This window comes from Diabrotica undecimpunctata, chromosome 3 (genome assembly GCF_040954645.1).
Source record: "Diabrotica undecimpunctata isolate CICGRU chromosome 3, icDiaUnde3, whole genome shotgun sequence".
Taxonomy (NCBI): domain Eukaryota; kingdom Metazoa; phylum Arthropoda; class Insecta; order Coleoptera; family Chrysomelidae; genus Diabrotica; species Diabrotica undecimpunctata.
The window spans coordinates 66,433,486-66,449,181 of record NC_092805.1 but is presented as its reverse complement, the minus strand read 5'-3'; the positions used below and the strand labels follow the sequence as shown (position 1 = coordinate 66,449,181).

Genomic DNA, 15,696 nt, shown 5'->3' with positions numbered 1-15,696 from the left:
GAAGGACCAACACCTGGGACATCTAGGCACCCTCAGCCGTTTTTCTAATTTGCAGCATACCATGCCAACTCGCAGGTACTGTCCCTGGAGGAGAATCTCCGCGGCTGTCTTAGACAAAATTACTGAGGCTGCCTGCGTATCGCCTCTGAAAGGTCTCATTTCTGAGACCTTCCAGGATTCATCCCATGAACCAGACTGCGCCATAATAGCTTCTTTTAGCTGATCTTCTGTGGTGCCTAGCTCCATTCCTTTGACATGGATAGTCACCAGCCTCTCCACACCCAGCTGCAGGGTGGTCATGCCCTTATTTTTGTCCGTTAGAGCAGCTTTAATTTGCTTCAGAGCACCTTGGTCCTTATTCATGGTGATGAGCAGTTTTCCATCCTTTGTGCTCCTAAGGGTACGGATGACGTCTGTGGCACCCGCCACGTTCACAGCAGTCTTGACTGTGGTAAGAAGATCTTTATATGTTGTGTCCTTTTTAGATACAATCATGCCGTATGTAGGCCGACTAATAGATGTAGCAGTGGTATAAATGTACGCTGTTGTGTTTGTATGTTGGAAGATGCACTCACACATCTTCCTCAGGTCTTGGACCGAAAGAAAGCTCACATGATGGAGCGCCACTTTGCCTGCATTACCTATCTCGTCCTTAATTTGGACCAGCCTGTCCCAGAGTGTCTGTTCATCTGCCGCGTTCTTAACCTTGATTACCTTCCTGACCAAGTCAGCTGAGACCTTGGACCGGAAGGCAGTCCTAATTTCGAGGATGTCAAAATCTTCGTCCAGTTGCTCTAGTTCAGGGTACCGGTCTCTATATAAACGTTGAACACTCCTCTCCATCTTTGGATCGGAGGGCTCAACCAGGACCACCTTAGTGAGGGTATCTGGGGCATTAACAGAGTTTCCGACTACGACAGTGGATCTCTTGAAAAGGCTCTCTGGCCATTCCCAGTCTTTATATTTATTCCACGTTTGGGGAGAATCTATATGATCTATTGATTTCAAAACAGACTTGACCCCCGGTCCATGCCAAGGGTCAGTCTGCGTTGAAATCTCAGCGGTTAGGGGTTTACTTGTAGTGATCCCCTCAGCCAGGCTTGGGTCTGTCTGTATTATTTTGCTAGTCATTTAACACGTCGTGTGGACCGCGCATGGTTCAGTCTGTACGTCCGCATCAATGAGCATCTTTTCTGTCGCTTCGAATCTGTAGTTTTCCAACCACTTTCTAATAGATTCCTTTTTAAAGGTTGCTACATTCTTCTTTAGTCTTTGGGCAACATCTTTTATTTTATTAGTAGTATTAGGAACCTCCCCAATTAATTTGTAGAGGTCTTCGGTCAGTTTTTCTTGCATCTCTATGCTTTCGATTAAGGATAAGTATTCCGAACTCTCCTTTTTTTGTATAGTTTGGAATCTATGTTCGGCGAGCTAAGTTTCCGCTTAGCCCCCGAAGTCTTAGGTAAATCAAGGCTATCAGGAAGAGAGTACGTCCTCTCCCTGCCACCTTTTTCCCTATTGAATCTTCCCGTTATACCGGACGGGTCGCCACCGGTTTTTTGCAGTAAGGAAATTTTTTTCATACTGTTCCCACGAGTAGCTAGGGAAGGAACCTGTCCGCTGTCGCAGAGCCCCGCTTGCGGCAGTAAGGCTATTTACAATGGGGTGTCGCCAGATGCCCCAAGGGAACCGTTCTCGACCACGTGTCGTGTGGCCATTCATCCTTCAGCACGGTGTCTCACACCTTGGATTCCGGGTTTTTCCCGCTGGTTTTCTCCATCGGTTTTTTTTTTGCGACAGGTTGTCTCCTGAGGTTGGATTAAAGATTTGGGAGAAAGGAAGGGGGAGGGAATCCCTCGCTTTGTAAATGTTGTTAGATGAGAGGGAAAAGAATATGGCGGAGCAACTGGGATTGACTGCTCCCCCCTAGGGAGCTTTGCAGACTACCTGGAATTTTCGCGCAGTTGCTGCCTCCCCTGCAGTGCGGGAAAATAAGGAATCGGTAGGGGTGGTAAAAAGAGGTGTGGAAGGTGTCGCAATTTGGGAGTAGTTGCGGCGCCTTTTGGCGTCCGGTGGCGAAGTCCGGCGACCACCCGGTGCGACGACACCGGACGCTGGACTGTTCTTGGTTTCACCGGTCGTGTTCCCCTTACAATATTAGGGACCAAGACCAGTTACTCGGCCCTCCCACCGGCGTCGAGGTAAAATCACAGTCCAGAGAGGGACTCATTTTTAATACTGCACCATCGTGGAGAGAATGTTGCGAATGTATTGCCAAAGAAGAAACGACTGAAGGGGATGAGACTAAGAAGGGCACACCCTTAAGTAAATGTAAAGGATCATTTGAGTGAATTGAGAGACTGTAATAACTTCAGACACTTGGTCGACGAATAGTTAGTTGCTCCGAACGTGGGCCATAAAGAGGCGCATATCATCCTCTTAGCATAGCAATGAATCGCGGTGCTAAGCTGAGGGTTTGAGGGTTCTCTAGACTAATATAGACAGGGCGAGACTGTCCCATGATCTCGCCCAGGCTTCTAATACTGAGGGGAGATATAATCTTCTCGTGGCGGCAGAAACAAACCCTACGTTGGTCAGGAATCGAGGCTGGTTTGTAAATGACGCCGCTGTCGTCAGTGTGCATATCTGAAATCACAAATTAAGAGTCTATGGCATCGATGCTTATGTGGCCTATCTATCAGTGAGAATGGAGGGACTTAATCTGGTCTGCTGCTATATTTCACCGAATAGAGCGATAGATAAGTACGAGAATAGGTTAAATGCAAATATGGAATAGGTAAGGCGACTGGGTAACGAGTGCGTGGTGCTCGGCGAATTCAACGCAAAATCTGCCGAATGGGGTTCGCCGTTCACCAGCACGTGGAAACAAATGTTAATGGAATGGATCTGGGTACTAGATCTAGTGGTTTTAAACACAAGTTTGGAGCCAATATTTGTAAGAGGCGATTCCAGATCGTACATCGACGTCACCTCGCTACGCAGAAAGCAAAACGGTGTGTCAAGAACTGGGCATTACTGGCGGACTATATTGGCACGGAACACCAATTTATCGGCTCCTCGATTGGTTAGACGGGGGATGTTGGGCGTATACTCAAATCTTGCCTATTGAGTGATCGGGGGTATCAGGTGGACTGGAGTGTGTATGATGAGAGTATTAGATGGGAGGTACATGGGGCTCGACGTATTACAGATTTGGTAAAAGGCCTCCAGCAGGTTATGAAAGCCGCGATGCATATCAGTATAATTAGAACTGAGCATGCGGGAAGAATTTCTTACTGGTGGTGTCGAAATATAGCAACTGAGAAGCGAGTGCATGACCCTTTGTCGGCACTTGACAAGAGTGACAATATGTCAGAGGGCAGAGGAGGTGGAACGTGTGGGTACGCCTTACCGTGTGAGAAAGAAGAAATTGAATAGAGGGATCTGAGCCGAAAAAAATCGGCTCTGAAGGGAACTGTGTGACAAGTTGGAAGACGACATCTTGGGTAAAGGGTATAATAATTCAATGAAGCACTTCGACTCCTGTGCTCCATATAATATGCCTTTGGCTCAGAAGTTGAAGACAGTCACCAAACTGTTTCCACAAGGACATTGGAATAGTGTACGGAGAGACGTCGAGGCTAAGAGTGAGATATTTTTTACTTTGGATGAGCTGGCTACGGCAGTGAGTTCCCTCAAGTCTGGTCTTTCTTGCATATGGAAAAAATGTAAGAAGATACATTAAAATTGTCAATAATGCCATGTAACCAAGCATTAACAAAGTTACCGAAGTTGTAATCATTTGATATCTTTGAAGTAATGGAAATTGTAAAGTAACTTCTAAATTGTGAGCGTCAATAGAGATCTCTAATGTAAATAATTAATATCAGTTAGTATAAATAAATAAATAAAATATATTCGTACAATAAGTGAATTTTTGGGTTAGTAAAGACATATCCTAAAAAATCACTCTGCATAGAATTAAGTTAAAATAACTAGTTCTTATAAAGTTTTTTGTTGTAAAATTAGATTTGTAAATAGTTTATATCATATCTAATGGTAAACAAGCATAGATTAGAAAGATAAGGGACGAAGAAAATTTGTTTGTAAAAAGGAATGGAGACGTTTCTCTCAATCTTTTAATCCCCATTGATAATAATTTCTTCTAAAAGTAGAATGTGTAGTACGATTTTAACACATAAGTATTCAAACGAAAAATAGTCTTAACATATAATATAAATAATTTGTAATTAATATAACCATCAATGTTTAATATTTAAACATTCATTAACCAGATGTGAACTTGAACTGGCACGATGTTTACCTTCATTATTATTATTATTAATTTATATATATATATATATATATATATATATATATATATATATATATATATATATATATATATATATATAATTAAAAACTTATATGAAGATAACTCAGTTAAAATAAGAATTATTGAAAACCAGCAATCTGATACCTTCAAAACCAGCAGAGGTGTACGACAAGGGTGCATACTATCTCCAGACCTGTTCAATTTATATGGAGAATACATAATGAGGAACGCACTCGATGGATGGAGAGGCGGCATCTCCATTGTAGGAAAAAAGATCTCAAACTTAAGATTCGCAGACGATACAACACTGATAGCAACATCTGAAGAGGAGATGTCGAGACTGATAAAGAGAGTAGAAACCGAAAGCAACAAGTGTGGGCTCAAGATTAATAATCAGAAAACAAAAATCATGATTGTGGACCACGCGAATATCCTCCAAACAACAGGCGCCCTAAATCAATTCGAGAAAGTAGACGAGTTCACGTATCTAGGATCTTCCTTAAGCAATACAGCCTCCTCCCATACGGAAATTCGCAGAAGAATAGGGATGGCCAAGAACGCGATGAGTCGACTGTCAAAAATATGGAACGACCGCTCTTTATCCAAAAAACTCAAATGAGACTGGTACGGACACTCATTTTTTCAATCTTCAGTTACGGTGCCGAAACATGGACAATACAATCAGAGGATAGGAAAAGGATTGACGCATTCGAAATGTGGTGCTGGAGACGAATGCTACGCGTCTCGTGGACGGAGCACAGATCCAATCAGTCGATTCTCGAAGAGCTAAACATTCAGACCAGACTCTCCTCTCAGTGTCTTGCAAATGTTTTAAAGTTTTTTGGCCACATTGCGAGAAGAGACAATGACAACTTAGAAAGACTAATTGTGTGCGGAAACGTAGAAGGACGTAGAGGCAGAGGACGCTCACCTATCCGATGGTCAGATCAAGTACAGAAAGCCACTGGAGAGACGTTCTCCGAGTCCATGAGAGCAGCCCAAAATCGCAAGAGATGGAGAGAATTGACAGCCCGCATTGTAGGAAATCACGATCCTCAGCAATGAGGAAACGACAAGATATATATATATATATATATATATATATATATATATATATATATATATATATATATATATATATATATATATATATATATATATATATGTATAGGTATATCTGTACCTCAGAGCTAAACTGTATTAACTCACAAAATTGAATTTTACAGGAGAGCAGATTAAAAGAAATATAAAGAATAAATTTTAAATAGAATTTTTATTTTTTTTTCTTCTACTATGTTATAAACACCATTTGAGAGGTATAAATGATACTATATGTTAGTTTATTTGTTATTTTTATAGCTCTTTAAGAACACTTCTTTTTATTTAATTAAATGAAATAAACAAGTCATATCTGTAAAATAAAATGAGTGAACAAAATTAACGAAAAACGAAACTAAAAGGATCATGAGTTTGTGATTATGAATTGTTTTGGAAAAAATTTATAAATCCTCATCTACTTTGTCGGAGTGGAATAAATTTTTATAAAAATTTTGAAATTCACTTGGCACCCAGGTGAGCAAACTTTTCAGATGTGTGTATTTTTTTATAGATATTTTCTTTGGCTTATCGCGAATTACAGGCAGGAACGCAGGAAACACAACACGCCTAGTATTTCTGTTAAGATCAACAGATTGAAATGTTTCCGGATTAAAATTAGTTTTGAAAACAAGTAATCCTAAATTATAGCAGCGTACTTGCAAGTGGACAACATCTGACATACGAAAGTCTGTATTTTGCTCAGTTTTTTTCCTTATAATAAAAGGTGAACAGTTGTTGTAAAGAGTCTTAAAATCCTTAAAGTCATTCAGTTCCATATAAATTCCATTGAATGTTTTAAAACGACAGCAAAGTCGTGCTAGCTGCTGCCAATCCCAGGGAGTCATGATTTTTAAAAAGGGTATTTTTTTCGTTCTCTTTCAATAAGAGAATGATCACTGTCCACTTCTAAATGGGTATGATCACGTAACAAAAACTTGTGATTTATAATTTTTGTCTGTGGATACTTATAAAGTACCCAAAAGTAAAGCATGACCATTATCATATTTCTGTTCTGGGATGGGCAGTTGTCGGACCACACAGTAATCTCTCTTACATTTTCATTTATAGCTTCAGTTCACCTCAAAAAGCCCGAAGCCATTTCGTTTGCTCCATGTTCAGACTTTGATTCATCCCACATCATGCAAGACGTAACATTACCTGAAGTGTCTGAAATCGTATAATTGTATGTCCATAACTTGAGCTTATAAAAACTCTGCTGGTTACTTAGAACAGGCGTTGGCAGGTATTTATGTAAATCCAGTGTCAATAATTTTATTGTTCCATCACTTGTTGCTGCTATTTCCTTATCAAGTCTTTTTAATTCATACCTCCAAAAGATGTTGTTGATAATATTCAATATTTTCTTTTCCTTCTACCATCTGAATTTTGGTCAAATTTAATCTGTCACATTCATCACACGTGTCATTGTATGGAAGTTTAAATGAAAGATTAAATTCTGTGTTAAATATTTCGGAATACAGCCAAAGTTTAGCAATGTTTTCTTCGGATGTATTGCTTTCCATTAACTCAGATCTGTATATCTCATACATTCTGGTAATATTTAGTTCACAATCAAGGTATTTTTTCTGAGAACGCTCTCTAGAATAATGCGGTTCTACAATTGGGAACTTGCTAATATGATCCCGAATGCCTTGTTTGATGAATTCGGGAATTTTAATGACATTCTCACGTTTACCCCTTTGATCTGTATTAATTACTCCACATTCCTTTTTCTTCGCAAGAGCTGTTGTAACTAATGTCTCGGGTATACACTTAAGGTAGAAAAAGAGAATTTCTGACAAACTTTATTCCTTACATGGTTAAAATATAATAAATAATGCCTGGTAAACTCCCTTATGCCAGAGCGTGCTTCTGTTGTTTCTCGGATACGTCTCACCGGTAAGCATTCTATCATTGATGCTACAATTTTCTTTTCATGTCGATGTTTTTATTAGGATCCCAAAATTCAGAATGTATGTAACGTCTTTTATCTTCAGTTATAGTTTTTGTGCACCTAACGCTACAGGTTTCTTTACATGGAGCTCCAAGTTACTTCGATTGCAAAACTGTATTCTTGGTTTGGCGTTTGTTACCACCTGCCACTTGTTTTTTACGAACGTTCCGTTTCCAACGTAGAGGATTTGATTTTCTTTTTTTACCTGGGAGTTTTTGATTATCTGACTCACTTTCAGAATTATCTCTTTCGTTGTCAGTTGGTCCATATGTTTTATCCTTGATAGAGTCATCGGAGTCCAAGCGTAAATCTACATGATCTACCTCTTCTCTATCTTGCACTACAATTGCCATACTTTGAGGACTACACGTGATGGGTAAAGCAGTCTGTGCAACGATTCTATTTTCTGAAACTAAACAAAAAAATATTAAATTTAAATAGGAAATTGTGAAGTATAAATAAATATACCTGTTGTTGAGACAAGTTCTACAACATTTTGTGTATTAATACTTGTGGATTCATCATTCAGGGTTGATATTATACTATTAGTGTAATTTCCATGTAAGGATATGAGCAAATTATTTTCTAAAAATTATAAAACGTGTACCTATTTTATTTAATTACAAAAACCGAAATAATTGTGTTATACCTTTGCTTGAAACAGATGGCAAAACATTGTCTATAACAACTTCACAAGATACAGGTGACGCAATTTTAACACATTAGAAATAATTTTAATAGGCATATTTTGGTTTTTTGTACCTTCATCAGGATCGCCGACTTTTCCTGAAACATAATTACTGTTATCCTAATTTGATAACTACATTTAATATTAAAGTTATAAACCGAATTATGGAGTTAATACAGTCTGTCGGTCTTAAAGTAATTATTGTGTATTTCCATTTCTAATACAAGGATTTTCGGTTAAAATACCTCGTAAAATCGCCCAAATACCTAAATTCCTATTAAGTTTTTATGTAATAATAAAGACTAATAATTTTTTATTTTTAATAAATTTGTTAAGACGTACTTACCTATTTTGAGGTTAGATTCATTTATCGCCGATGAATAGAATAATGCTTGATTGTTTTCCACAGAATCAGTTCATTGCGTCAAAGGAGTAAAGCATACCTTTTAATGCTTTTCTAAAGCTTTTTTCACAGTTTTGTCTGTTCTGGTACGCATTATTTAGAAGGTTACTAAACACACACGATCACTTTGAAATAGCATAAACAGACTGACTACAGTGCCACACTGCGGTTTTACGTCGTGCATGTATATTAACTCCACTAATATATTGCTGGGTATTAAGTGTAATCGACTGTTTAGCTCGGTACTACTGAGGGACTTAATACAATTATTTTATGGTCACTTATCTTTGGAACCATTAAATAGGATTTGCATAGGTATTGCATATGAAAGATGTGAAGTCTGTTATGTAGAAAGTGAAATAATACAATTTTTCAAAAAAATTGCATTAATACAGTTTAGCTTTGAGGTAAAATATATATATATATATATATATATATATATATATATATATATATATATATATATATATATATATATACAGGGTGGTCCTTAAGTAATTGTACAAAAAGAAACCATAGATTCTACACTTTAAAATATTTCGATTTAAATCAAATTGCTTTAACAAAATGTTGATGTTAAGAAAGATACAGGGTGTTAAAGTGGAAATTAAAAATTTTCATTTTCACTATAACTTTTATGTTTGTGAACATTTATGTACAAAAATTCATAACTGGGTACTTTTGATCATCAGAAATTATAATCTGATGCATACTTTAATGTAGCTGATAAAGGGCGCCACATATGCCACATATGTGGCGTACATTTGCACTTAACTTTTTTGCTTTTTAAGTTACCGGTGTTTGTGATAAAAAATATTAAAGATACAATATTTTACCAAAAAAAAGGTATACTTGTTAATAACTTCAAAACTCAACAGTTTTCGAGATAATCGCATTTTACAAATAAACTACTTAATTCAGATTTAACGCAATTACTCCAGACAACGAAAGAAAATTAGACAAAAACATCAATACTTCTGAATTTTGGTATAAAATGAATTCAATAAAGTTAATAGTTAACGAAATATTAAATAAAATAAATATATTAGCAGGATAGAATAGTAGGATTTGACAAAATAACAGAATAATTGGATTTTACATCAAACATTTTACGTTTTGTACTAAATTAAAGTCATAATCAGAATATTATATTAATAAACCAAATTAAGAAGTAGTTAAACTTAATAACATTAAACTTTTTGTCAAATTAAGTGTTCGATATGTCCACTATTTTCTTTAATTAATTTGTCAATACATTCCATAAAAGATCGTCTCATATTAAATAGCATCATTGGTTCTAAAGAAACTGCTGCAGTATTAATTTTTAATAAGTATTATAAGTATAATATATATAATAAACATAATATAATAATAAAGTATTCGTTTTAGAATTTTATGAATTAAATAATTATATTAATATCTCACCACATGACCAAGGAATATGACTACCTCGAACAATCCAACGTTCAGGAAAGTTGTATTTGATTATGTTCTCACTGCACTCTATAAGGTGGTGGTGTACCAATCAATAAAATCATTTTATAAAAAATGTAAATAAATCTCACCATTCAAATTACGAGGTAATTCGCATGTCCATAAAAAATAATACAAATGGTACCAAACCATACGATATGCATTTTAAACATGAATTTTAAATAAACGTATGGTTTGGAATAATTGGTAATTATTTTTTACGGACATGCGAATTACCTTGTAATTTGAATGGTGAGATTTATTTACATTTTTTATAAAATGATTTTATTTGATTTATTGAAAGAATTGTCATCAAACTTAAGGCGAAATATGTGGTTTATGCAAGATGGTACACCACCACATTATAGAGAGAGGGCAGTGGGAACATACTTAAATACAACTTTCCTGAACGTTGGATTGTTCGTGGTAGGCATATTCCTTGGTCATGTGGTGAGATATTAATATAATTACTTAATGCATAAGAATCCCAAAAGAATACTTATTATTATACTTTTAATACTTATTATAAATACTGCAGCAGTTTCTTTAGAACCAATGATGCTATTTGATATGAGACGATCTTTTATGAAATGTATTGACAAATGAAATAATGAAAATGGTGGACATATCGAACACTTACTCTAACAAAAAGTTTATTGTTATTTACTTTAACTATTTCTTAATTTGGTTTATAAATAAAACATTTTGATTATGACTTTAATTTAATATAAAACGTAAAATGTTTGATGTAAAATCCAATTATTCTGTTATTTTGTCAAATCCTACTTTTCTATCCCGCTAATATATTTATTTTATTTATTATTTCGTTAACTATTAAATTTTGGGATGCCATAAATGTCCAAGGGTTTTTGTAGGTTCATCTATGCCCAAATTGACAAATGATTCAGGGTCATTAATTGAGTTTGCAATTTCAAGAGAGTTTCAATTTTCTACTTGGAAATCCAAAATTATTTAAAACGATTGACAAAATAGAGTTTATATGTTGAACCCCTTCAATCGTTGATTCACCTGTGAGCAGGTCGTCAACATAGAAATCCTTTAGAATGACTCTAATGGAAGGATGTGTGTCTGGAATATTATAAGCTACTTCATACAGACAACGGATGGCAATGAATAAAGCCAATGCTGTCCCATATGTAATAGTGTTTAGTTCATACACATATACAGGATCAGAAGGATCACTTCGCCAAAGAATGCGTTGCAGTGAACGCTGTTTAGGATCAACTAGTACCTGCCGGTACATTTTCTCAATATCACCTCCCAATACAAAGTTGTGCTTTCTAAAACGAAATAGAATTGAAAATATATCATCCTGCACCACAGGACCGACCATCATAAGATTATTTAAGGAAAGCCCAGAAGTAGTCTTAGTAGAACCATCAAATTATGAAACTCTCACTTTGGTAGTAGTGCGATCAGATTTAAAAACACAATAATGAGGTAAAAAATAGCATTGAATTAGCAACCAATGTCATCTATCCCATATCCATATTCATTTATAAATTTCAAGTACTGAATTTTTAAATCAAGATTTTTAGCACATTTTCTTTCTAGTGAATAAATGCGTTTTTCAGCAATATATCGAGACTCTCCTAACTTCCTGATAGGTTTCTTCAAAGGGAATTTAACAACAAAATGACCAGTTGGGTTTAAAACAGTATTTTCCATGAAATGTTTTTCACAATACGATTCCTCGAGAGAAAAATGCTTACTTGGAGGATACTCACTAATATCCCAAAATCTTTCCAATTGATTGTTTAATGAAAACTCTATAGAAGTGTCATCATTCATACTAAAATTGCAATGAGTTGTGGTGAATTTTGATTCATCCAATTGAATTGGACCAGAAATAGGTGAAATATTTCCAAGTTTTATTAGACCAGAACAAAGTAGATCCCAAAAAAATCCAGCTCCTATTAGGGGATCAATAGATGTGCTTTAGCGTAGCTGTTTTCGTAGCTACCTTGTTAGTTTTAGGAGGGCACAGTGCAATCAATGCTTTTACTGTGGTCTTTCGTATACTGTGACACATACGATATTGGAGTGCGAGCGTTGGGCGAATGAAAGAGAGGTTTAAAAGATAGTGTAACTGTAGAATGTTTGAATCCGTGAATGAATGTGTGGGAGGAATAATGGAAATCAGGTGACAGCAGGATTAAGTTTCAAAGGTCTAATCCCCTTAGCCATCTCGTTCTGGCATAACTTCGTTAAGGTATTAGGAACCCAACACTACCTGGGTAATTCACAAGTGTCTGTATGCAGATTTTCCTTATTCTCTTTAAAGATGTAAAAAAAAAGATTACAAAAGAAGAAATATTACACGCAGTTAAAACAATAAAGAGTGGGAAAAGCTCTGGACCTGACATGGTTTCTATCAAAATAATAAAAATTATGGACGAGAAGCACATTGATATTTTAGGACACTCTTGACCCAAATTTATAGTTCAGACGCAGAAAGAAAAACGCAAGAGAATGCGGCGATTATTGCACCATTAGCTTGATGTCCCATATGCTAAAATTACTACTAAAGGCTATCCATAACCAATATATCATAAACTGGACATAGACATTAATGATACACAATTTTGTTTCACAAGGGCCAAGGAACGCGTAAAGCTCTATTTTCACTTAATATACTGATACAAAGATAGTACTACTTTACTACAGTAAAGAATTCGATAAAGTACTCCATGAACAATTAATGAATGTCCTGAAATCAAAGAAGACAGACTACAATGACCTCAGGATTAAATCGAATTTATATATACCATAAGCAGCGAGCAAAAGTACGTGTTAATGAATAGCTGTAAGAGGAAAATGAAATTAGACGTGGGGTGACATGGATGCGTATTGTGGTGTAATTGTCGCCATTTCTTTTTAATACCTACTCGGAAGAGATTCTAAAAAAGCTCTAGAGGGTGAAACAGCTAAAATAAAGCTAAATAAAGATCCTATTAACAACATTAGATGTACGGATGACACTGTGATCTAAGCCGAAAATATTGGAGATCTTCAGGCACTCGTGACCAGAGTAGCGGAATATGGGAATGAATATGGTCTAACAATAAACGTCAAGAAGACAACATGAATGGGAATATGGAAAACTCAAAGAAATAAACAGAATCTTCTAATAAACAGAACTAATGTCGAGGAATGGACAAATATGCATATCTTGGAACAATAATTACTTCCAGGAAATCAAAATCAGACTGGAAAAGCTAGAGCAAATTTTCACAAAATAAGTAGAGTGCTCTACACAACTGATTAAAAGTTTAAGCTAATAGTTGGCGGTGTGCCACGTTTTTTCGACCTTGTTTTATGGAATAAAAGCTTGTCCTTTGAATGTGACATCAGTAAAAAACAAGAACCATTCAAGATGTGGGTGTATAGAAGAATTCTGAATCAGTCACAAACAAGCAGATTCTGAAAAGGATGAATAAAGAAAAGGAAATTTTAAATACAATCAAAACAAGAAAAAAAAATTGGAATATCTCGGATGACACCTGAGAGAGATACAACCTTCTCCAAGTGATTATGCATGGGCAGATCCAAGGGAAGAGAAACACAGGGAGACGTAGAATATCATGGCTGCACAACCTGAGAGAATGGTACGGATGTACATCAAATGAACTGTTCAAAGCAGCCGTCTGTAAAGTCCGAATAGCTATGATGATTGCCGATCTCTGTCGCGAAGATGACACTTAAAGAAGAAGAGTAGGTAGGTGGCAGTAAATTACAAAATTATTATACAAAAGAAGTGTAAAAGTGTAAAAAGATTTTTTAAAAGTGAATTTAAAACTGGCTGTTTCAAAGGTGAATAAACATACACACAGTGGCGGATCCAGAAATTGTTTTCAGGGGGGGGGGGGTCATGGGTCTTAAGGGTGATTTTGATATAGGATTTAGATTTTTGCACCTTTACGATTGATATGATTTATGCCTCATCTAAGGGAATGATTTTTTCAATAATTATTTTAGGCGATATATTAAACCAATGCGAAGTTATTAAAACACAAATACCTTACGGGCGCAAAGAAGGGTACACCATTAAGGGGTCTTAAACTTAAACAAAAAAAAATAATTTAAACCCGCATACTCTATGACAGTAAAATCAAGTGTACAATACTATTAAACCAAAGGAAAGTTATTATAATATTAATACTGAAAAATCAAGGACTGTCAATTTAAACTAGGTATTTTAAAGACAATTAATTTAAACCCACCTATCCTATAGCTACAAAATCAAGAACAAACCAAGGATAAATAAGTATAAACCAAAGTTAAGTAATTTAAATGCAATAACTCAATGTAAGTGTAAACATTAATGAATGTATTTAACAATCCTAATAAACTCTATCTTATCGTTAGATATCCGATATCAATTTGTAAAAACATTCATTTATTCCTTATTGCTATACGAAGTGGAAACATGGACTCTCGGAATTACAAGTATGAGGCGTATAGAAGCCTTTGAAATGTGTGTTTTTCGAAGAATGCTGAAGATTTGGTGGACAGACCAATAACGAGGTGCTGAGAAGAATGTGGACTGAGAGAGAACTCCTAAATATTGTAAACAACAGAAAAACGAGTTATCTAGAACATATTTACAGAAAAGAAAAATATAACTTTCTACGACTCATAATGGGAGGGAAAGTAGAAGGATAAGAAGAACAGCTCAAGATAAAGAGCAATTTGCTGTAGTTATTGCCACCCTTCCGCAATGATGAAGAAACCTTAAGAATAAGTGTAAACAAACATGAAATTCAACTGAAAGCGACGGAAAAGGATTTGGAGAAGAACTGCAGGAAGAAGGAGAGAAAGGATTACCAACGAACGCATTAGAGAAATAATGGGAATCACAGATGACCTAACAACAAAACAACTTATCTGGTTCGGACGAATACAAAGAATGGGTGAACAACGAATACCAAAGAAAATATTAAAATGGCAACCAGAAGGAAATAGAAAACGAGATAGACCGAGAAAAAATTGGCAAAGTAGACAATCAATAAAGAACTGAAAGAGAGGTCCATAGAAGAAGACCTATGGAACTACGGGACTAAGTGTCGATTGGAAGTCGGAAAACGGCGGAGAACAATATAAACCGACAAGTAGTAGTAGTATTCAACAAAAAACATAATATAATTAAGGAATAGTTATTTCTATAATTAGGCGTATTAGGCTATAAGTGAGTAAAATATTTTTTTACTCGATATTTGAAATTTTTCTAACGAATTCTCAGCAACAGCCGGCAACGAGTGATAAATAAAAGTTCAGTGATTAAAAATACTAAGAGAATAAGATAAGATAAGATAAGATAATAAATATTATATAATTTTATAAAAATGTATTCTTTTCGCCTATCCGATTTAGAAAATCGCTCTATGATTGCACCAACATCTAGAGAAATTTCAGGATGCACATTGATGAGTGCTAAACCAGTTAACCTTTCTATTTCTAAGCCAAGTCTTTAGACGCTTAAGCGTAGAACGCTCTGTTGTTGCTGCACTGACTGGCAGTGTAATTAATATTTGCAGAAATATTCTGATATTTGCATACATATGAATATCGCAGTTTTCTAATACTTCTAAAAACAATCTGGAAGTTTTCCATTACTTTGCACGACTCTTTTCCACTTTTGAATCCACAGTGAAAACTCTTGTTCTACTGTGGAATATGCAGTAAGCAGTTGGTTCAATAATATTCTGGTGTCAACAATTTTT

General features: G+C 35.6%; 1 long non-coding RNA gene across 1 annotated transcript; it reads right to left on the bottom strand.

Moving 5' to 3' along the window:
* Window positions 1–7,200: 7,200 nt before the first annotated feature.
* LOC140435629 (uncharacterized) lies at window positions 7,201–8,160 on the bottom strand. The gene is made up of 3 exons (XR_011950202.1): window positions 8,038–8,160; window positions 7,857–7,973; window positions 7,201–7,800 (listed from the first exon to the last, which is right to left on the bottom strand). It is a non-coding gene; the product is annotated as an uncharacterized lncRNA (long non-coding RNA).
* Window positions 8,161–15,696: the final 7,536 nt, after the last annotated feature.